This window comes from Nicotiana tabacum, chromosome 2 (assembly GCF_000715075.1).
Source record: "Nicotiana tabacum cultivar K326 chromosome 2, ASM71507v2, whole genome shotgun sequence".
Taxonomy (NCBI): Eukaryota; Viridiplantae; Streptophyta; class Magnoliopsida; order Solanales; family Solanaceae; genus Nicotiana; species Nicotiana tabacum.
In genome coordinates this window covers 15,699,988-15,723,270 of record NC_134081.1, presented here as the reverse complement: position 1 = coordinate 15,723,270, position 23,283 = coordinate 15,699,988, and positions in this window count along the sequence as shown.

Here is a 23,283-nt window from a genome sequence, read left to right as displayed (position 1 = left end):
TGACGATATCATCAAATTAGTGTTTCTTCCTTATGTGATCGCCAAGGTCCTTATGGTTGATTTCTTGTTTTATTCCTTGGCTAAAAGTAATACTCCTACTAACCATTTCTGATTCTTTAATAAAAGGGCAGCCCGCTGCACTAAACTCTCGTTATGCACGGGATCCGGGGAAGGGTCGGACCACAAGTGTCTATTGTACGCAGCCTTACCCTGCATTTTTGCAAGGGGTTGTTTCTACGGCTTGAACTCGTGACCTCATGGTCACACGGCAGCAACTTTACCAGTTATGCCAAGGCTTCCCTTCCATTTCTCCATTTCTGATTCTCTAATGACCTTCAAATTTGGTTACAAGCTTTAATTTTTTAATCCTGAGTAGTCAAAGCTGCATTTCCTTTCCTGGGTGTATGGGGATCTTGGAACTGTGCTTGAGGTTGCCATTGGTCTTCTGATAATTTGAATGAGCTTTTGCTTTTTACATGCTGGAAATGAATTTTTCCAACGAGGGACAGGGAACTGTGTATTTTAATCAAATGGATTCAGATTTTGAAGAAGTAGCAAGTCTCAAGTCTAATGGACAACTAAAGCTGAAGAGGAGCTGAACCCATGGACTTAAAAAGCCACCTGAGGCTTTACACCCAATTATTTCGGATAATACTTGCATCCTCTGTGTTACCACGGCTGCTAGCACAGAGTTAGCTGATACTTTTTCTTCAAATATTGTCATTGCTTCTTCTCGGGAAAAAGAAGTTCACAACCCTAACTCCATCCGGTATTGCTCGGTCAGGCTTTCGCCAAACAAAGGCGGACCTAGATCGTTAGGAGTGAGTTCAATTGAATCCATCATTTCTTAAACATAAATCATAGATCTACATATATGAAAAACTCTGATAAGCAATATAAATGTTAAGTTGCAACCTTTATTTGAAAGAGCTTAAAACGTTGAATGTAGAATTTAAATTTTGAATTCATATGTGAGTCCTCATCGAGGAAACTATAAATTTCTGCCCTTGACGAACTGTTCAGATGTTGCAAACTTCATAGTGTGTGTTCCAATCTAAAGTAATTACTGCCGACGTACTTTGTGAGTTATTATCCACTATTATTTATTTTATTTAAGAAATAAGATTACTTCCATTTTGACTTAATGAAAATCATGATATTGTACTTACAAGATATAGCAACATATAAAGTATCCAATGGAACCTCTTTTTATCTGTTAAAATGAGATACTTCATTTTTGTGTGTGTTTCCCATCCGATGTCCGGTATCCGTATTGGAGCCCGATTATATTTGGATTCGGGCCGCGTAGGACCTCATATGGGGGAAGCGCTCCCTACCAAGGATTTTTTCATACTCGGGACTTTTAGTTAAGGGAAGAGCAGCTCCATCCACTGTACCACATCCTTTGACGGTAAAATGAGATACTTATTCTCCCTTCACATGATAGAAATCGTGTTGTAATCCAAAAACTTAACTTTTAATTATTGTGAATCTCTTTTGTGTAATTCTAGTCAGCAATTAAAATTCCTCACTTTTATTATGCCGAAATTTGACTTGTCAGGACCCCAAGGGATAAACATCTTTATGATTGGATAATTGATGTCATTATATCCTGTTTTCATCTTGTAAATGGAAATTGCAAACGTGTAATCAATGTTATTATTAGATGCTAGTATCGTCTAGATTAAAGTTGAAATAAAATTATCATTACCCTATTTAATTAAGTCAACTTAAAAGTTGTTCTTACCATATAATAATAATTTAAATCTGAATTCGCAAAATATTACAAAAAAATTCTTTTTATTATATCGAAAAGCAAGTTGATGATGCCATAAACGTATCGATGGAGTTAGTGTCCTTCACTACACTCACTAAAATATTCTTCTATTTATATATATTTTCTGCTTCTAATCAACTTTTAAGATTAAATTTTGTTCTATACCCAATAAATCTTTAAAATATTATCCAAAATTTAAGTAAACTATAGGCTTTTGTTGTTGTTGTTGTTATTGTATAGGCCATTTTGTCCATTTCGTTTAACTGAGTTATTATTTAGGAAATCGCTTTCATTCCTTTTCGAGTGCAAATATCTTTACTTTCGACTTTATTTATATCATTTTTAATGTTAAGTGGCTATTACTGTTTTAAATTCTAATCATAGCGGAAAAAGAGAATAATTGAGATTACCCCTTTATATCTCCCTTACAAAATTTCTGCAAAAAGCCACTGAGAATTAATTGAAAGTGACAATATTGAAAGTAAAGACTCAAAAGGCTCTAAAAATCTTCTGTATGACATCTATTATTGTCAGATACGAACCTAGGATTTGAAGGTAGCGGGGCACATGAGCGAACTGCTCAATCAGTACTTCCATTGAACTTTAAATCTTAAGGGTTTCAAGCAAAATATATGATCGTTTTTAATATATATACTCTAATATATTCGAAATTTTTGCCAAAGTTAACGGGTCCGATAACCCCTCTTCTCCGAGCATAGGTTTGCCTCTGATTATTGTTCTGTGACGATTTTGCTGAAATCAAATAAATAAAAAAGATATTAAGGAAACAAAAGAAGAGTTTCTATAGGCTCTTCTTGCTTTCTTTCTTTTTTCCCTTTATTTCTTTTTCAATTCAAAGGATTGGCTATCAAGTTGCTAACAAGAAGTGTCGTTCAAATATCAACTTTCTTGCGAGTGTTTATGCAAATAATTATGAGGGTAGAAGATAAGGTTATAAAACAACATGTTCCCTCAACTTTATATTAAATTTGGGCTGAAGGGAGAAAACAATATTGATATCTTTATAACCCCGAAATTTTTTGTAAACAAGTCTCAAGAGAGTTACTCTTTAAACTATGTACGAAATCAGTAAAGGATACAATTCAAATCCACGGATAGTACTATATGAAAGAAGTTTTGTGTGTGTGGGGGGTTAATGTTGGGATTTTAAGCTTGTGTAGCTTAAAGAGGGTGAATGAGAAATGGAGGGAAAATGAAATATTTGAGTTTCCCTCCTTGGCAAAGGGATATTGTCCCATATTGGAGGAAGAAAAGGCTTTTGATGAGTATATATATAATTGCTCTACTTCTAGCTCTTAAAGAGTTAAGAAAAAGGCAAGCCTCGCGCCGTCGTCGTTGTCGCTTGGCTTCGGATGATTAATCTTTTTGGACAAAATTTCTTTCAATATTTAATTAATTAATTAAATAATTAACAAAAAATTCAATCCGGAATAACTCATGACCCGCGACCCGTCCCGAATTATTTTAAATTTGTTTTCCCGCAATATTTCAAACAACATGTTCCAACAGCCATGGCTGTTTCTGAAAGGTTGCAAACCTTTTCAGAAACAATGCCAGCAACTCTATAAATATACTTTGAATCCTAGAATCTTTCCTTACGAAATTTTCTGATCTTCTTCTTCTTCTGCACAAAAATTGAATTTGGTCAAAGATCGATTGATTGATTAATCTTTTTGGACAAAATTCCTTTCAATTATTTAATTAATTAATTAAATAGTTAACGAAAAATTCAATCCGGAATAACCCATGACCCTCGACCCGATCCGATCATGCCCGTTTTTTTTTTTCGGATTATTTTATATCTGTTTTCCCGCAATATTTCAAACAACCTGCTCCAACAGCCATGGCTGTTTCTGAAAGGTTGCAAACCTTTTCAGAAACAATGCCAGCAACTCTATAAATATACTTTGAATCCCAGAATCTTTCCTTACGAAATTTTTTGATCTTCTTCTTCTTCTTCTGCACAAAAATTTCAGTGTGTTTTACAGCCTTCGAGTGGCTCGCTGTTCACTGGTGTTTTTGGTGCCAACACTCCGGTGAGTTAAATCGTTCTATCCTGGGAGAATATATTCCAACACCTCGAGTACTTGAGGGAAATTATTTCCTTAAGGACATACTGTGTATTCAGTGGGCTCGATTTATTCCTATACTGTTTTTTCAGAATTTATTTCGTTAAACAAATATTACTAACTTTCTGTTTTGTTTATATATTTCAGAAAGTTTAATGGTTTAATTGTTTATTACAGCAATCCAGATTTATAACAGTTAATATACCACGTAAGTACATGTTCACGTTAACATTATAGTTTTTGTACCCAAATTCTGTATATATGTATTGAAAAATTCATAAAACATTTATAAATATTTGATTGAGCACTCAATCATTATTATATATTAACTTTTGATAATTACATGAATCCGTAAAATTCAAATTCTGTATATGAAGTGCAGTTTAACAATTTATTTTGTTTTCAGAAGATGTTAGAAAGAAAGAAGATTGACGAAAACTCGTGTTTGGCTATAGAGAGGAAAATGGGAACAAACGTGTTTTTCATCTTAGAGGTGTGAGGGTCTCTAATTGACTGTCCCTTTAATTACTTGCTTTGGCAATATTATGAGTTATCGAGTGCATTTAAGGATGTAGTATAGTCGCCGAAGAAATGAGTTGAAAATTATGAGATTTCAATTTCAAATTCTTGCATAGGCTAAAGCATTAGGTGATTTATTTCAGAGACTGAGGCCTATTAGGTGCATGTAGGGGTGTACAAAGAAAACCGATAAATCGCACCAATCCGATAATCCGAGTCAAACCAAGAAAAAAACCCGATTATAGTTTTGCTTGATTTGGTTTGGTGTTGAAAAAAAACCCGACCATAATTGGTTTGGTTTGGTTTGAACTAAAAAAAGTCAAACCGAAACCAAACCAACCCGATATTACATTTATACAATTTTAAAAAATATTCTTTGCATATAAATATTTGCTGTGATATAATTTATAAATATTTCTTAAACTTGTTCATAATTTTATCTTTAAAAGATTATTTAAAGTTTGGACTTAACATTCTTGAATGGTCCAATAAATTTTATAGGCCATAAAGGTAGTAAGTCAAATAAAGTTCAAATCAATACTAATGCTAATAAAGGAAATTCAATTCAACACTATGAATGACAATAATGCTGGATATCTATTTTTTAGTTTTGCATTGATTTATAATGAAACTGTATAACTTAGTTTATCATTTTTTTATGCTTAGTTGTGTAATTAATAGTACTTATTAGTTGTACTTATTTTAGCACGACCTATATAGTATTTTTAGATTATGTTAATTTTTATTATGGTGTATTAATTAGTAATTTTTTCTTTGTGCGATTTTATTATCTATGTTATTGAATATTTTAGTACAATGTTATGACTCATCTCATATTATTATTATTTTATTTTCTTGAAAAATATATTATATCGTTGTATCCTACTAGGACTAAAATAAATATTTGGAGCACAAGTTACATATTTTGTGCTATTAAGACTTTACCAGGAAAAATTCAAAAACCCGGAAAAAATCAAAATATCGAGAAAACCCGATATTGAAAAACCCTACTTTATTGGTTTGGTTTATAAATTTAAAAACCCGACACCATTGGTTTGGTTTGGTAATTGAAAAATCCGAACCAACCCAACCTATGTACGCCCCTAGGTGCAGGTTCGGCCGAACTCAGTCACTTTTGCTTAAACATTGTATTTGTACTAAAAAATTATTAAAAATTATATTTATTTAATTGCGAACCCAGCACTATTGCCATTCATAGTGTTGAATTGAATTTCCTTTATTAGAAATAGATGACATGTGGAGGAGGCAAGGGCAAATGGTGATGTCTAGGTGTTGGTGTTGTCAGCAGCCCCAAGAGAAATCCATTGAGCATATATTTGTCACAAGTCCTACTGCCTATAAGGTATGGAACTTGTTCACAGGGGCTGCTAGAATTTCTGTGCAATTGATTCAATTGAAGCAGATTATAAGGCAATGGTGATATGCTCAGTGTTGTCCGAAATTAAAGGCACTATTTCAAGCAGTACCAGCTATCATCACTTGGGAGCTGTGGAAGAGAAGAAATGCAGGTAAACATGGTGGTTCAATGTCCAAAAACAGGGTGATTCATGAGATAAATAGGACATTGCATCAACTGGCAAGGGTGAGGTATGCTTGGATCCTTAATATTCCATTGTATGGCCAGACATGATTCAATACTTTGAAGGATATAAACCTATATTGATGACTACAAGAGTAACATGGCAGTTTTCTTGTCATGGTTGGTACAAATGTAATACTGACGGAGCTTCAAAGAGCAATCCTGGACCTAGCTCCCTAGGCTTTTGTATGAGGGATGATGAAGGTGATGTGGTGTATGCTAGGGCAGTAGACCTGGGAGTTAAAACTAATGTGGTGGCTGAAGCTAAGTCTATTCTTCAAGGGTTAGAATATTGTATGGAGCATGATTTTCACTCTCTCATACTGGAGACTGATTCATTAGTGATGAAGAAGGCGATAGAAGGGGAATGAGATCCTCCTTGGGTAATTGCACAGGATGTGAAGAAAATTATAGAGATGAAGGACAACTTCGATTTAATCTTTCAACATGTGTTCAGAGAAGGCAACTCAGTGGCGGATTTTATAGCTAACATTGTGTTCTCTTTTGCAGGTACATCTGAGTTTCATTCATTCTCTAAACTGCTTAGTGTAGGGAGGAGGTTGATCAATCTAGAAAAATCTCAATCACCTAGCCTTAGGGTTAGGATAGCAAAGAGAAGAACCCCAGACTGATGGCTTCAGAAGATTGGACTCTACACAAACTGATATGTCCAAATGCTAAGGAAAATACTGAACCCATCATATGGTATTTTTGGAGATTGTTGAATCATTTCTCAGTGGTATTAGCATGCTTTCAAGCTCAATATGAGGATAGCTTAGCAATGTTTTGAATGATGTCTACATTAAAGGTTCTAGTAGGGAAGGATATGAGCTTACAAGATCACAAAAAGGCATAGGCTGGCCTTTGCCTTGCAAAGTCTTCTTAAAGCCAGATCATTCCTGGCTTTTGCCTTGTAAAGCCTAGCTAAAGCCAGTTCATGCCTGACTTTTGCCTTGTAAAGCCTGCCTAAAGCCAGCTCACGCCTGGCCTTTGGCCTGCAAAGCCTGCCTAAAGCCAGCTCATGCTTGGCTTTTGCCTTGCAAAGCCTGCCTAAAGCCAGCGCATGCCTGGACTTTGCCTTGTAAAGCCTGCCTAAAGCCAGCTCAAGCCTGGCTTTTGTCTTGCAAAGCCTGCCTAAAGCCAGGCTCCTCTTCTATACATTAATCTTGATGAGTGAGCACATGATTAATACTTGAACAAAATCAATCCACAGCATATGGAGATCATATAGTAGCGACACTTGGAGGACGATGCGGACTTCAACTCTGCAGTGGAGATGTTTGGAATTCATTTTAGCCTATGGACAATATACCCTGGTGCCTGATGAGAGCTTGATAGGTGCTGCTTGGTATTTGTCAATGACAATTGGATTCACATACACTAATAGGAGAAGGGAGCATTCAACTTATCATGTTGTAATAGTTAGTTCATTAGATTTTAGCTTTTCTATCTTTTTTAATAGCTAGTAGCTTCATGCAATTTCTATTTTGGTTTGGACATCTTGTAAGCATTGGACCCATTTTTGGAATTTTATTTATATATTAGCCATTAGGCAAAAAAAAAAACGAGTTATGTGTTTCGTGGAAAATTCAAAAGCCATAAAATTCAAATTCATCTATTCAAGCGTTGGTGTTGGTGAACAAAGTTATTTAGTATCTATGCTGGTAGGAAATAATATGTACCTATAAAATTAGTTGAGGGGCTCACCAAACATCACAAGTATATAAAAAAAAGAGTTATCGTGTTAGGCAAAACATGATTCTAGTGTACTGTTGTATCCTCCAATATGAGTCCGGAACTAAAATGTGGTTCTTTTGGACTCAAAGAACCAAAATGTATGGAAAAAAAATTGGGAATCAAAATATATATAACGCCCAAGTTTAAGGCGCTATACCTTAACGTCTGTTTGCCCAGTTAAGTATAGCGCCCTAATATAAGACGCTATATATATAAAGCCCTAACGTACCGTGCTATATATATTATGTGAGCCCAACAATAATTCTTTTGGGCTTAACTGACATAACAATAATTCAATTGGGTATAGCACCCAAATTTAAGGCATTATACCTCAAATAATTGTACCCTCAGATTAGTTTTTGCCTTATTTAAAGAGGTTAAGGATTTTGTAAAAATTCATTCATAAATATTTTCAAATCTTCTGAAATATTTCTTCGCTAAGTTATTTTGCATTTTGTCATAATGTCTGAAGAGCGAAGAATTAGGGTTTTATTATATTGGGGGGAGGGGGGGGTGGAGGTGAGGTTGTGGTGGCGAATAACTCAGTAAGCTATAGTTTATCTCCACAGTGTCATGTTAAGTTGCCACTTACAATGGAGTATGGTACGTTGGTATCGTTGTTATGTAAACAATGAGTGTGAGAAAACGTTCGGTGAATATTAAAGTAACCGGAAGATATTCGTATTCTGTGACTGCGTAAGGGGTTGCTTGTTATGCTGAGTTTAACATCGAAGACGATGAAACTCTAAGAGATTTTTTTGAGGACTCCAGATGAATACCGGGAATTTCTTGTGATAAAACTATTGGAAATGTACGTCAAGGCTGAAGACGTTCGCAATAATGAGGTTGCGCAAAGTAGGGATATTCTTCAATCATCGGGTGGTTATTTTGGAGCAGTTTTAGCTGAACAGGTTCCAGGTGAAAGAGTTTGGCCTGATCTAAACTTATCTCCACGGGCGAATGAGGAGCGAGGAAATAATTTCTCACCTAGTTTTCATAATCCACAAGCCGAGTGGTAAACTTCAATTTTTCTTTGTGTTACGATGTTTATTTTTATGTATTGAATCTGTATTAACACTCATATATTCCATAAGGGGTACTGGCAAAATATGAATTTTATAAGTTATGAACCAACGCCCAGTTGAAATATGACTAGTTTTGATGTGTTGGATCATGGTGGTCCATCCGGGAGTCATCATCAAGGGGATAATGTCCATAATGGGATATCAACACATTGTGCAGTAAAAACTAGCAACTTGAAGGTCATGTCCTTACTCAATTGCCGAAGACGACATGTTTAATCGGGATCTAGGAGATGCACAGAGTCAGGAAGAGAATAGTGATTATGACAGCAATGCCGATGAGTCTGGAGATGACACACTCTTCCCTGATGAGGGTGATGATGAGGAGGAAGAGAATGTTGAACCTGATTTGACGAGGGAGCATGCTCCACCTCCCGTTAGACCAAGAGTGTAAGAGTCCCACGTGTCGTTTCATTCAAGGGAGATTCCCTACCTTGATCATTTGCCAAGTATGCCAGATGTGGATGCCCTCACAAGGGATATTGACGAATTTTGGACAGTAATATGGGATGAATCTAGAGCAACAGTGCTGTCAAAGAGCATTCTTTTTCCTAATAAAGCACGCCTAAGCAGGGCGGTGCTAATGTACAACATACAAGAGTGTCATGAGATCATGGTAGTAGAGTCATCTCCTGATGTATACAAGGTTATTTGCTGTAGATGGTTTACGGGTTGTAATTGGATGCTGCGTGCGAGGAAGACGAAAAACAATATGTGGGTTGTGGGTAAATACATTGGCACCCACAATTGTGAAATGGACACATTCAGTGGAAATCATTTTAACCTGAATGTTGACTTGATTTCTCTTGTCTTGATTCCACACATTGAAGCGTCCATAAGGTACAAGATCAAAGAGTGTATAACATTTGTCCACCAGGAATATGGGTGTACCATATCCTAAAGAAAGGCATTTCTCGGGCAGAAACGTGCATTTGAAATTATTTATGGTAATTGGGATAAGTCCTTTGCATCTCTGCCCAGGTACATGGCCGCATTGCAACACTTTAACCCCGGGACTGTTATTGAATGGAAGCTTGAGCGGAGTTCGAGAATACCAGAACATATATTCATATATGTGTTTTGGGCATTTAAACTACCAATTGATGATTTTGTGCATTACCGACCGGTAATATCCACAGATGACACTCATGTCTATGGAAAGTATGATATTAAGTTGTTGATCGCTGTTGCAGTAGATGCTAATGGAGGTATATTTCCACTAGCTTTTGCTATTTGTGCCAATGAAAGCCAAGAGACGTGGACACTATTTTTGAACCACTTGAAGGAGCATGTTGTCAGACAATGTTCAAGTATTTGTCTAATATCTGATCTGCATAATGGTATTTTAAGTTCTGTACAGAATTTGCGTGCATGGCAGGAACCGTATGCCTACCACTGTTACTGTGTGAGGCACCTGAAGGACAATTTCCCGAAGGCACATCCCAACAAGGATTTACATGATTTAATATGGATGGCTGCAACAGATCACCAAGAGTATAAATTCTGGAATCGAATGGAATTGATCAGGCAGGAAGACGAAGGAGCCTATAGTTGGTTGATGCGACATGAGCTTGACAAATGGACTTTGCATGTGGATGGTGGCAGAAGATGGGGAATTCTGACTATAAATGTGTTTTGAGTCTTTCAATAGGTTATTGAAGTCTGCACGTGGATTGCCTGTCACTGCCATGGTGCGGATGTCATTCATGCATATGGTGGAGAGGTTTGTTGAAAGGGCTAGAGGTGCGTCATCATTGATGAAAAAAGGTGTTGAATTTATTCCAATACTAATGAAAATATTTGAGAAATACAGGAAGCGAGCACATTGGCATTCATTTTTGCAGTATTGCAAAGAGCGAAATATTTTTGAAGTTCGCACTGCTATCCATCACCATCGGTGGAATAATACACACACCATCAATGAATCCAGAAAGTTATGCTCATGTGGAAAATGGTCCATCTATCACATGTCGTGCTCACATGCCATGAAGTGCTTTCAACATACAGGTTTCGCGATAAAGAATAAAGTGTTGTTGCATAATTAAATGGCTATAGTGGAGAGTTGCAGTCAGTGGGTGCTGAGCATTATTGTCCGCCGGAACCATTTAAAATGGTGTGTAACAAGAAGTATTTGCGTCAATGACAAGTGCAAAAAAGGACGCGTGTACAGAACCAAATGGATGTTGGTGATACCGTTTATGCCCGTAAATGTGGCATATGTTCGCAAACAGGACACGACCATCACAAATGTCCTTTAGCTGGTTTGTGTAGCGGTGGTAATACAACTCCTGGTGGAAGTTCATCCAATGTGCCAAATTATCAAGGGTATACGTAGTATTTTATTTCTGTAATTTGTTATTATAATGTATGTACATGTTCATCTTGCAGAATGTATGAAATAAAATTATGTTTCTATTGCTGTTAAGTCTTATTGATATTTAGCATTAATACTTCAGTATAACAATTTAACATACACCCCAAGAAAGAAAAAACAATTGTCATTCACCATTATCGTCGCTGTCTGGCACTATTTCATTGTCACTGTCTTCATCTTCTTCGTCAACATCGTGTACACACCCTTCAGGACCGAGGGCATCGTAATTTAGACCCTAATTGACACATATTTTTCATATTTCATCGCTATCATCAATAAGAACACTTGCTTGATTTCTACAACAATATGGGACTCCAATGTCTAACGTCTGTGGTAGAAACTTAGATAGTCCCTCCCAGTCGACAACTGTTGGGAAAACAGGATAATCATCGTCTCTATGCAATTTTTTATTTTTTAATAAATCCTAGTACTGATCCTCCATTCCTCCTAGTAAGTTAAGATCATCCATTGCATGATGAACAGGTAGTGCATTTTCCATCTCTAGAATCTCCTTCATCAAATGCCGAATCACTTCTAGTTCATCTTTGTGTGTGTTTGTTAGGAAAGTTGCAGACAGTGCTTGTGGCACAACAAGCCCATGCCAGCGACATAGTACTTCATAATCACATCGTTTTGAATAAAGGGGAACCCACTGTAGTTTTTTCCCCCAAATTCGCATATCTTCAGGCTTTGTAGAATGCGCTTCGCCCTCAATAATAGGCCCCACAACTTTGAGATCAGTGTGTATATTAATAGGCTTATTTTCCAAGGGATGCAGAACACCATACCACTTGTCATCAACCAAGTCAGTATAGCAACCTAGCATATTTTTTTTAAGTTAGGGATCGATAGTGTTAAGACATGTGGATGTATTGAACTACCTTCACCCTTCTGCCTTTTTTTGAACCACTTATTAAATGTTAGTAGCATTTTTAACTTCAAATGGTCTTTGAATACAGATGTCTTGGTCCAGTTTAATAAGATTTCTTATACCCTAAAGAATCATTATCACGTGCAGCATAGCGCGACACCACTATGCGTTATGTGTATTGTCTTGTCGAGCTAAAAAATATGTCGCTCTAGAAAAGCTGTCTTGTACCCTAAAGAATCATTATCATGCGTACCATAGCGCGGTACCAATATGCGTTATGTGTATTGTCTTTTCGAGCTGAAAAAGCTGCTGTTCTGGAAAAACTGTCTTATACCCTAAAGAATCATTATCACGCGCAGCATAGCGCGACACCATTATGCGTTATGTGTTTTATATTGCCTATAAAAACCTAGGGCATTTTAGTTATTATTTGCGCTTAACCAAAACAAATAGAAAAACTTTCCATAAATTTTTCATTTTTCTTGCATTAAGAAATGTTTGGACGCAATGACGTATCAAGGTATTATTGTGGCAAACATGCGATTTTGAAGCCATGTTGGTCAAATAGTAATGTGGGCTGCATACGCTGGATATGTCAACAACTTGTAAGTTATTATTTTGGAAAAAATATTTGTTAATATTTTTTATATAAAATGTTAACTAATAGTGTTGTGTTATAATCCCCATTGGTAGGACGAAAATCAATGTAGATTTGAAGAATGGTATGATGAACCCATTAACCAGGAATACTACATATCATGCTTGCAGTATGTTTGGAATATGACCGGTGAATACGAACTCCAGATCTTTAAACTACAACGACAACTTGCGGCAGTGCAAGAGAAACTAAAAGAGGCGGAAGAAGAAAAAAATAGGTTGGAAGAGAAATTTAAGTAGTTGAAGCAGAGAATAATGGGAAATAGTGACTAATCAAACACATGGATGTGTTGAGTGTAGTATTTTATCTTTATGTTTTTCGTGTTATGTATTTTCATTAGTTATACCGAATTTAAATTATGTTAAGTTGCTATATTTGTTTTTGTGTTGTAGTATTAAACTAATAAATAACCCGAGAAATAAGAACACATGCGCATATAATATAAACCATAAATAATGTTGCTATTACACACTGAATGTCATATGTACAGATAATAAAAAATGTCAATGTGTCCCACAGCATGTATGCTTTAAAGCATTGGTTGGCCTGAGGCACATCCCATCCTACCCGGCTACACTATCAGGATCATCCTCATCACGTCGCCTCTTTATCGGAGGATGCGCTGCAGCATGATCGTCAGTAAGGCTGGCAGGCTCGGTAGAAGGGGGTCATCGGTCCAGCAGTAACCTGCAGAATAATAAGATATTTTAGTATATGAAATATATATTAGTAATATACGTGTTAGCTAAAAAAATTTAAATTATCTTACCATGGTTTCGGCGGGAGCCTGAATATAATCATCAGTCTCAAGCATGTCAGTATTGCACAAAGTGGCCTCCATGACGGGCGAGGATGATGCCTTAAAAAAATGCTTTAGATATTTATGACTAATCAATGAGATAAAAACAAATATAAATAATAGTAATATAAACTAACCAAATCCTGTGAAAGATCCGCAGCATCCATCGATGATGAGCCATAACTTAGTCGGCGCCTACTATCCACATCTCGGGTCGGACGATCATCAACAACTGTCGATGGCTCTGGAGGACCAGAAAAATACTGATCCCATTCTTGTCGCGTAATGGCCGTGCCTACAATCAACAATGGAGATGACAGGGTCACCTGCGAAGTCCCTGGAGTAAGCTGAAGACTGAATGACGGCATATCTCTTGGAGCATGGTCTGGCTCATGGTGGTCACCCGGCTGATCAACTCCAACATCCTCAACAGGTGCCTCAACGCCCCCTTGCTGGGGACTACGTCCTCGCCGACCCCCACGACCTCATGGGACACCCCTACCTCTCTGTGCACGTCGACCACGTTCAGGTTCCACTGGTGGCCCACAATGGTACTGCTCTGGCGGAACATAATCAGACTCGTATCCTAAGTGCTCATCATCTTGGGCTCGCCACAATGTCCGGGAAACCAGATCTGTAACATGTCGGCCATACTCGTGCAAAACGGCCACTCCTTCGCCGGTATGTTGTTGCATATGCAGTCCCAACTGGTAGAACAGATGTAGGCCAATAGCATGCACAACATGTAAAATATTAATTATGGAATGCTAGGTTAACGTTATAAGTAAGTATACCAAATAACATTCCAGTGCCTCCCGGTGTATGGAACGTACCGATCGCCAATGCGATGAACGGGATTCCCGATGTAAAGTTGGGTAATGCTGCGGTACCAGCCCATATACTCATGCTCACCATCCGTATGGTCAGGTGGAGGTGGTGGCAGAATCAGGTCATGTTGCTGGTCCCAAATATCGATCTGCGCCTCTATCCATGCCACATATGTCTGGTCAACCCTGGAACGATCATCCCACTGGTAATGTGTCCTATGCCAAGCGGGCGGTGGAGGTACAAGCTGCGGTCGACCAAACTGGCGAAAGACTCGCTCGGTGGTAGGATGCTCGATAATATCGAGATACATCAACAGGACGAAAGAGCTCCACATAATTCGGCTGGTCGAGCAATAATCAGGCAAACCAACTATTAGCTCGTTGCTGTATGGCCTCCAAATGAACTATTAAGTAAAAAGAGGAACCATGAGTATACGCAACACATATAAAGCGAGGCCATGTAAACTTAAGTATACATTTACCCGCGCCCTCCATCAAATCCAACAAATCCCTGTAATAGGGGAGATTATGTCGAGCCTCGTACTCGCGTTCGTATCCCCGCCTATCAACCCAGTTCCTAGCTAAAGAGAGAAATGGTAGAGGTGGTGCATACAGAGCGAAGGGTGGTAAAGGTGGCTGCAACTGCAGGAACCACTCCCAGGCCCAAACCTAATATACAATGTGGACATAAAATTTAAGGTATATTTTTACTATGTATGTTATAGTCATGAAAATAATTGACTATGTTTTCACCTGAAGTAGCGGCAAAAATCCGGCAACGTCTCGCTGGGTGCCCATGCTCACCCGACACATCTGCCTATACAAGTAACCAAGAACAGCTGCACCCCAGTTGTAATCATGTAAATCATCTAGTCGCTCAAGATGATGAAGAAATCTCAAGCTGACTAGGTTTTCCGAAGTGTTCGGGAACAATACCCCTCCAAACATTAGCAGCATTGTAACACCCCAAATTTTTACTAAAATTTGCATTTTCGATTGAGCATATTTATAATAAGGAGATATTTTTACTTCGCACTTCCTAAACGTGAAATTGACAATACATGAAAATTCCTTACTCTAGGTTGTGTTAATATTGACAAAGAAGTTCCATGGTGTTGCTATGTGTAACACCTAATATTATTTTGATGAATTATTGTTAAATACATTATAATTAAGTTTTTGGGCTGCCACCCTTTTGTATTTATTTAAGGATATATAGTAGTTGGGCAGCCATTTTTATTTCATATTTATCCAAAATTCTTAAAGATAACTTTGATTGACTTAGTCTTCCATAAACTCCCCCATTTTCATTCTTTCAAGAAAAAGAAAACCCCTGCCATCTATCCTTCTTATCACCTGAAAACTTCATGAAAATCACCATAAATTTTCACTAAACCAACCAGCAAAATTCGTTCTCGGTGAAGCTCAAGTTGCTCCTCTCTTTTGTGGTAAGTTACTAAACTTGTTTTACACTAGATATCTATTAGTGTTTTCTTCATATCTTTTTTATAGAGCTCCGTTTTAAGTGATATAAGACTTTATGGAAATCTATTTCATAGATCTATAACTCTTATAAAGGAACTAAAACCTGGTTAGTCTTTTATTTACCCGAAAATAGGTAATGAAGTACAGGGCAGGTGTTGCCCAGATTTTCTATTTTACAAACCCTCCTTGTACTACTGTCAGTAAGTTTAGCATAAAGTTTTGTAAAAATTTGATATGGGGGTGATTCAAGATGTTCTGAAATGCTAAGACACATATCTACAACTGTAAAGAAGACCACACAGTGTAGTTTATCCTTTTTCATCTTCAAATCTGAGTCATAACACGAGACAGTGATACTGTCCAGAATTTCCGTTTCAAATATTTTGGGTAATTTTCACCAATATTATGTTTAGTTTGACATGTTAAATCATTGAACTTATATAGATATTTTATTATGTATTTAAGGTATATATATCCTTGTAAAAGCTAAGGGGAAGTGTTTGAGGAAGTGGACGGATTTGGTTTGTCTAGGGCGTAGACGATTCGAATGTCCTCAAGTTGTGGTTTAACTATTTTGTAGTAAAACACCAAGGTTTGTGTATAAACTTTGTACTCTTTTTACTTGCTGGAATATTTTGAAATAACCTGATATTTTATTTTTCTTCTCTTCAATTAATAGCATTGTATTCGTGTTATATCAAGTATTGCAAGATATTTACTAAATCGCCCACTCGTATGGATTGTTGATCATTTTGCATTCTTATTGGGACTTTGTCCTTTTGTGGCAGTGACTTTGTCACTCATCTTGGCATGCCTCATGATTTGGATATTTTTTCATCTTGACTTTGGATTTGTAGTTCGTCTTAAATTATGGAACTTGTCCGTGTTAAGTACGAACTAGGAAGCCATTTTTAATATGGTTCTTGATTCTCTTGACTATTGGGTTTTGACCCTACTTGATTTTGGGCTTTGGTCTATCTTGATATTTGATTTTTCTTAGTGTGATGGCATGACGTACATATTGGGCGAAAAATGGATATTTGACAAGCTTTCTTGGATTGATAGTATACGCTTTCTCAACTCTTGAATCTTGAACATTATTATTGATAATTGGAAATACTTCAAGGGTTGATATTTGATACTTTAGATATATTTGTTCACTTGTTTGAAATTATGTTTCATTTGAGCTACCTATGACTAAAAATGGGAATTGAAAAATTTAATGGCTCCAAGCCTAAAGTTTATACGCCACTAAGCTTTGTTGTTTTCTATTGTAGGTAATGTATAGGATGAAATTTGAAGATGGCCTTATGGAGTAGTCTTTTTGGGAGAACTTATGGAGATCACATTTGCATATGCACCATGGTTTTGTATAGTTTTGGGACTTGTACATGATATATATATCACACTAATGTATGTTATTTGGAGGCTTGGATATTAAAACCAAAATCTTGTAACTTGAATTTGGTAACTTATTTTGCTATTTTAAGGTATGTTAATAACTCAAGTCTTGTAATATGTTGAATTTACACTTTGTCTTATATATATGTACAAAGGAAAAAACTAATTTTCCTTTTTATACCCGATAGTTTGAAATTTATGTACAATACAAACTTGCAGTGATGTTGATTATTCAAGATGGGTTATATCACCTTATGTTGATATTTTGACATTGTATTTCATTTTTAAAAATAAAATAAAATTATGAAGTGTATTTTCAAAAAATAAAAATAAAAAAATATTGCACTTTGGACCTCATCGCATGGGCCTATTTCCACTACTAAATTATTCTGAATGTTTTTTTTAATTAATGTCTTCTTAATGTTGTAAGTAGTAAATTAGATTTATTTCGTAAGTAGCACCCTCCCAAAGGGGTTTCTACAAGTTTTGGTATCAGAGCCTAGGTTTTTTATTTTAGGGTTTTTGTTGTGATCGTACCTAGTATTTTTCCTTATTTTCTTTCTTGAAAATGACTTGGAGATTATAAATTTTTGCATACTTGTTTAATGTAATTTGATGTATTACTTGTGCATATGCAACATGTACATGTCCCTAATGCAGTGTGATCTTATCTTTTATAGGAATTTAATATGGCCTCTTCTTCGAATAGAGTTATTGAATCCGTTGATGAAAGTCAGGCCCATTATAGTGTTTCACCTCACCTCCAAGAAGGATATGAGGTACCCTTACCTAACCTAAATCATCATCGTGTTAGTGAAAATGAAGTGGACAATAATCCAAAAGCAATGGGTCATAGTATTCCTATTATGACTCCTCTATTTCAGCAGATGGTTGAGTTCTTTCGTCACTTGGCTGGGACAATGTCAGAACCTAGTGAAATAAATTTTGAGAAGATGAGGAAAATGGGTGGAGTTGAATTTGAAGGCACTACTGATCCCATGGTAGCTGAATAATGGCTCGAGCGCATGGAGAGGGTCTTTGAACAACTAGAGTGTACTAATGCTGCCAAATTTAAGTATGTTATCTCTCTTTTACAAAAAGATGTCTATGATTGGTGGGTAAGTGTACCAAATGCAAAAGCAAAACCTCTGGTGCTTACTTGGGATGACTTTGTGAAAGCATTTCGTGCGAAATATGTCCCCCCTGTCTACTGTGATGCAAAGAAAAAAGAGTTTCTGAATTTAAGACAAGGGAGTATGTCTATTGCAGAGTATCAACAAGCATTTCTCAGCTTTCTCGCTATGTTGGAAGTATTATTGATGGTGAAAGAGACAAGTGCATAAGATTTGAAGAAGGTTTAAATGGTTGCATTCGAAAATATGTGGCAATCTTGCAACTTGAGTATTTTTTCCAGCTAATTTCAGCTGCTCTTACTTGGGAAAGAATTGACAAGGAAGAAGCTAGTAGGAGAGAAAACAAGTTTAGGAAGGGTAATTCAGATTATGGCGGTCCATCCAAGAAGGGAAAGTTTGACTATTCCAAGACTGAAAGTGCACAGAAGTCATCATATCATAATTAGAATAAGCCAAATTTATCTACTGCTAGTATTCCAAGATATGGCCAAGGCAAAACTTATACACCTACTTGTGCACAATGCAGAAAGAATCACTATGGTGCCTGCAGAAGAGCTTCCGGTGCTTGTTTTAATTGTGGAAGTATGGATCAAAAAGTGAAGGATTGTCCTAATCCTAATCCTCTTTCTTATACGCATACATAGGGTTCAGTTCAAAAGCCTATCACTACTCATTCACAAGCTAATAGCGGTGCAAGACCTAGAAATATGCAAACGGCGGATTTGGGTAGAGAAAATCAGGCTAGTGGGTCGAGATATACTGCACGAGTCTATGCTATGAGACAGAAGAATGACCAAGATGCCTCGGACGTGGTTGTTGGTAAATTTTACTTATTTGGCATATCTGTTGTTACATTATTTGATCCTGGATCTTCGCACTCTTATGTTTGCTCATCACTTGCATTTCCTGATGCTGTTAAATCTGTGAGACTTGACTTTGATGTGCTGGTCACGAGTCCATTAGGTCATCAGGCTGTTGTTAACAGGATTTACCGAGATTGTCCATTCGTGATTCAAAATCTGGTCTTCCCTGCAGACTTGCTTGAAATGCCCTTCCAAGACAATGATGTTATTGTTGGTATAGATTGGATCCATAGGCACCATGCATTGGTTGATTGTAGGTTGAAGCAAGTGACTTTTAGAACTCCTGCATACTCACACATAGTAGTTCAAGGAGAAAGATCATTGATAGCTAATATTATTTCTGCGGTCTTGGCAAGGAAGATGATTTGTCAAGGTTGTGATGCCTATCTTGCTCATATAGTCGATACACGATTGGGGAGTCCAAGTCTTAAGGACATACCAACTGTGTGCGACTTTCCTGTTGTATTTCCTGATGATCTTCCCGGGTTGCCTCCAGAAAGGGAGATTGAATTTCCTATAGAGCTTGTCCCTGGAACTACTCCTATTTCTATCGCTCCTTATAGAATGGCTCCAGCTGAATTAAAAGAGTTGAAGGCTCAATTGCAAGAACTTCTTGAAAAAGGTTTTATCCGTACCAGTATTTTGCCTTGGGGAGCTCCTGTTTTATTTGTGAAAAAGAAAGATGTCACTCTTAGGTTTTGCATTGATTACCGACAACTGAACAAGGTAACAATCAAGAACAAATACCCACTACCTAGAATCGATGACTTGTTTGACCAACTGAAGGGTACCAGCTTGTTCTCAAAAATTGACTTGAGGTCTGGATATTATCAGTTGTGCGTGAGGGAGCAAGATGTTCCTAAAATTGCTTTTAGGACCAGGTATGGCCATTATGAATTTTTGGTAATGCCATTTGGTTTGACAAATGCTCCTGCTGCATTTATGGATCTAATGAACCGTGTATTCAAGCCTTATCTTGATCAATTTGTGGTGGTATTTATTGATGACATTTTAGTCTATTCCAAGAATAGAGAAGATCATGATAAGCATCTCCGTATTGTCATGCAAATTCTAAAAGAGATGCAACTCTACGCAAAGCTTTCCAAATGTGAATTTTGGCTGAGTGAAGTGGCATTTTTGGGGCATATTGTATCAACTGAAGGTGTGAAGGTTGATCCTAGTAAGATTCAAGCTATTGTTGATTGGAAACCTCCTAAAACTCCAACTGAGATCAGAAGTTTCTTGGGTTTAGCAGGATATTATAGGAGGTTCGTGAAAGGCTTCTCTATTATAGCTTCTCCTTTGACCAAACTTTTGGGGAAAGACGCCAAATTTGTGTGGGATGACAAGTGTCAAGAGAGTTTTGAAAAGCTTAAATCCTTGTTGAAACAAGCTCCAATACTTTCTTTGCCAACTAAAGGGAAAGATTATGTGGTATACAATGATGCATCTCACCGTGGCTTGGTTTGTGTTTTGATGCAAGAAGGGAAAGTAATTGCTTATGCCTCTCGAAAATTGAAATCGCATGAGTTGAATTATCCCGCTCACGATCATGAACTTGCTGCCATTGTTTTTGCCTTAAAATTTTGGAGGCATTACTTGTACGGGGAGAAATGTCACATATTTACTGATCACAAGAGTTTGAAGTACTTGGGTACACAAAAAGAGTTAAACTTGAGACAACGTAGATGGCTTGAACTCATCAAAGATTATGATAGCACGATTGATTATCATCATGGTAAAGCTAATGTGGTTGCAAATGCGTTGAGTCGCAATTCCCTTGCAAGTTTAACTCTAAGTCCTTTGCCCTTGCTTCTTGAATTAAGAGCCATGAATGCTTATCTTTTATTTAATTCTAATGGTTCTATCATTGCTAATTTGAAAGTCAAGCCAGTCTTACTTGAGCAGGTCCAAGAAGCGCAGAAGTTAGATGAGAAGCTTGTGAAACGGGTTGAAGAAGTCCAAAATGGAAAAGAATCAGATTTTACATTGAAGAAAGATGATACCTTATTTTATAAAAATAGGTTGTGTATTCCTAATGATGATGAATTGAGGAAGCAAATCTTGATTGAAGCACATAGTTTGCCTTATGCAATCCATCCTGGAGGTACTAAAATGTACCGGACCATCAAGGAGCACTACTGGTGGAGTGGTATGAAGAAAGACATTGCAAAGTTCATTTATAAATGCTTGGTATGTCAACAAATAAAAGCTGAACATCAAATCCCAACTGATCTACTACAACCATTGTCAATACCTGAGTGGAAATGGGAAAGGATAACGATGGACTTTGTTTCTAGACTTCCACGCACTCAAAGGAATCATGATGAAATTTGGGTCATTGTAGATAGACTAACTAAGAGTGCTCATTTCTTGGAAATCAGAATGGACTACTCACAGGAACATTTGGCAGAATTATACATTAATGAGATTGTGAGGTTGCATGGAATCCCTGTTTCTATTGTGTCTGATAGAGATCCAAGGTTTACATCCAGATTTTGGTCTAGCTTGCAAGAAGCTTTAAGTTCTAGGTTGAATTTTAGTACTGCTTTCCATCCACAAACAGATGGCCAGTCTGAGAGGGTAATACAAATCTTGGAGGATATGCTTCGAGCTTGCATTATTGAGTTTGAGGGTAGTTGGGACAAACACTTATCCCTGATAGAATTTGCTTACAATAATAGCTACCAATCAAGTATAGGCATGCCTCCTTATGAAGCTTTGTATGGGAGAAAATGAAAAACGCTTCTTTGTTGGAACGAGGTTGGTGAAAGAAAATTGGTGGGTGTTGAGATTGTTCAACAAACTGAAGATAAGGTAAAAATCATCAACGATCGCTTAAAAATTGCCTCAGACAGACAAAAGTCTTATGCTGACGTGAAATTGAGTATAAAGTGGGTGATAAGGTATTTTTAAAGGTTTCTCCATGGAAGAAGATTATGAGATTTGGCCAAAAAAGTTAAACTTAGTCCACGATTTATTGGACCTTATGAAGTGCTTGAGAGAGTTGGCCCAGTTGCTTATAAACTAGCTCTTCCACTAGAGTTAGACAAGATCCACAACGTCTTCCATGTTTCTATGCTTAGAAGATACTGCTCAGATCCATCTCATGTTCTTTCTATTGAATCTATTGAGGTCAATCCTGATTTGACGCATGGAGAAGAACCAATCCAAATCTTAGCGCGTGACTTAAAGAAGCTTAGAAACAAGAGCATCCCCTTAGTGAAAGTTCTTTGGAAAAATCATTCTGGTGAAGAAGTTGCCTGGGAGCGAGAAAAGGATATGCGAGTTCAATATACACATTTGTTTAGGGACTAGTACCAGGTAAATTTCGGGACAAAATTTATTTAAGGGGGAGAGAGTTGTAACACCCCAAATTTTACTAATATTTGCATTTCCGATTGAGCATATTTATAATGAGGAGATATTTTTACTTCGCACTTTCTAAACGTGAAATTGACAATACATGAAAATTCCTTACTCTAGGTTGTGTTAATATTGACAAAGAAGTTACATGGTATTGCTATGTGTAACACTTAATATTATTTTGATGAATTGTTGTTAAATACATTATAATTAAGTTTTTGGGTTGCCACCCTTTTGTATTTATCTAAGGATATTTAGTAGTTTGGCAACCATTTTTATTTCATATTTATCCAAAATTCTTAAAGATAACTTTAATTGACTTAGTCTTCCATAAACTCTCCATTTTCATTCTTTCAAGAAAAAGAAAACCCCTACCCTCTCTACTTCTTATCACCTGAAAACTTCATGAAAATCACCATAAATTTCCACTAAACCAACCAGCAAAATTCGTTCTTGGTGAAGCTCAAGTTGCTCCTCTCTTTTGTGGTAAATTACTAAACGCATTTTTACACTAGACAACTATTAGTGTTTTCTTCATATCGTTTTGTATAGATCTCTGTTTTAAGTGATCTAAAACTTTTTGTTTGTCTTTTATTTACCCGAAAATAGGTGATGAAGTACAGGGCAGGTATTGCCCAGATTTTCTATTTTACAAACCCTCCTTGTACTACTGTTAGTAAGTTTAGCATAACGTTTTGTAC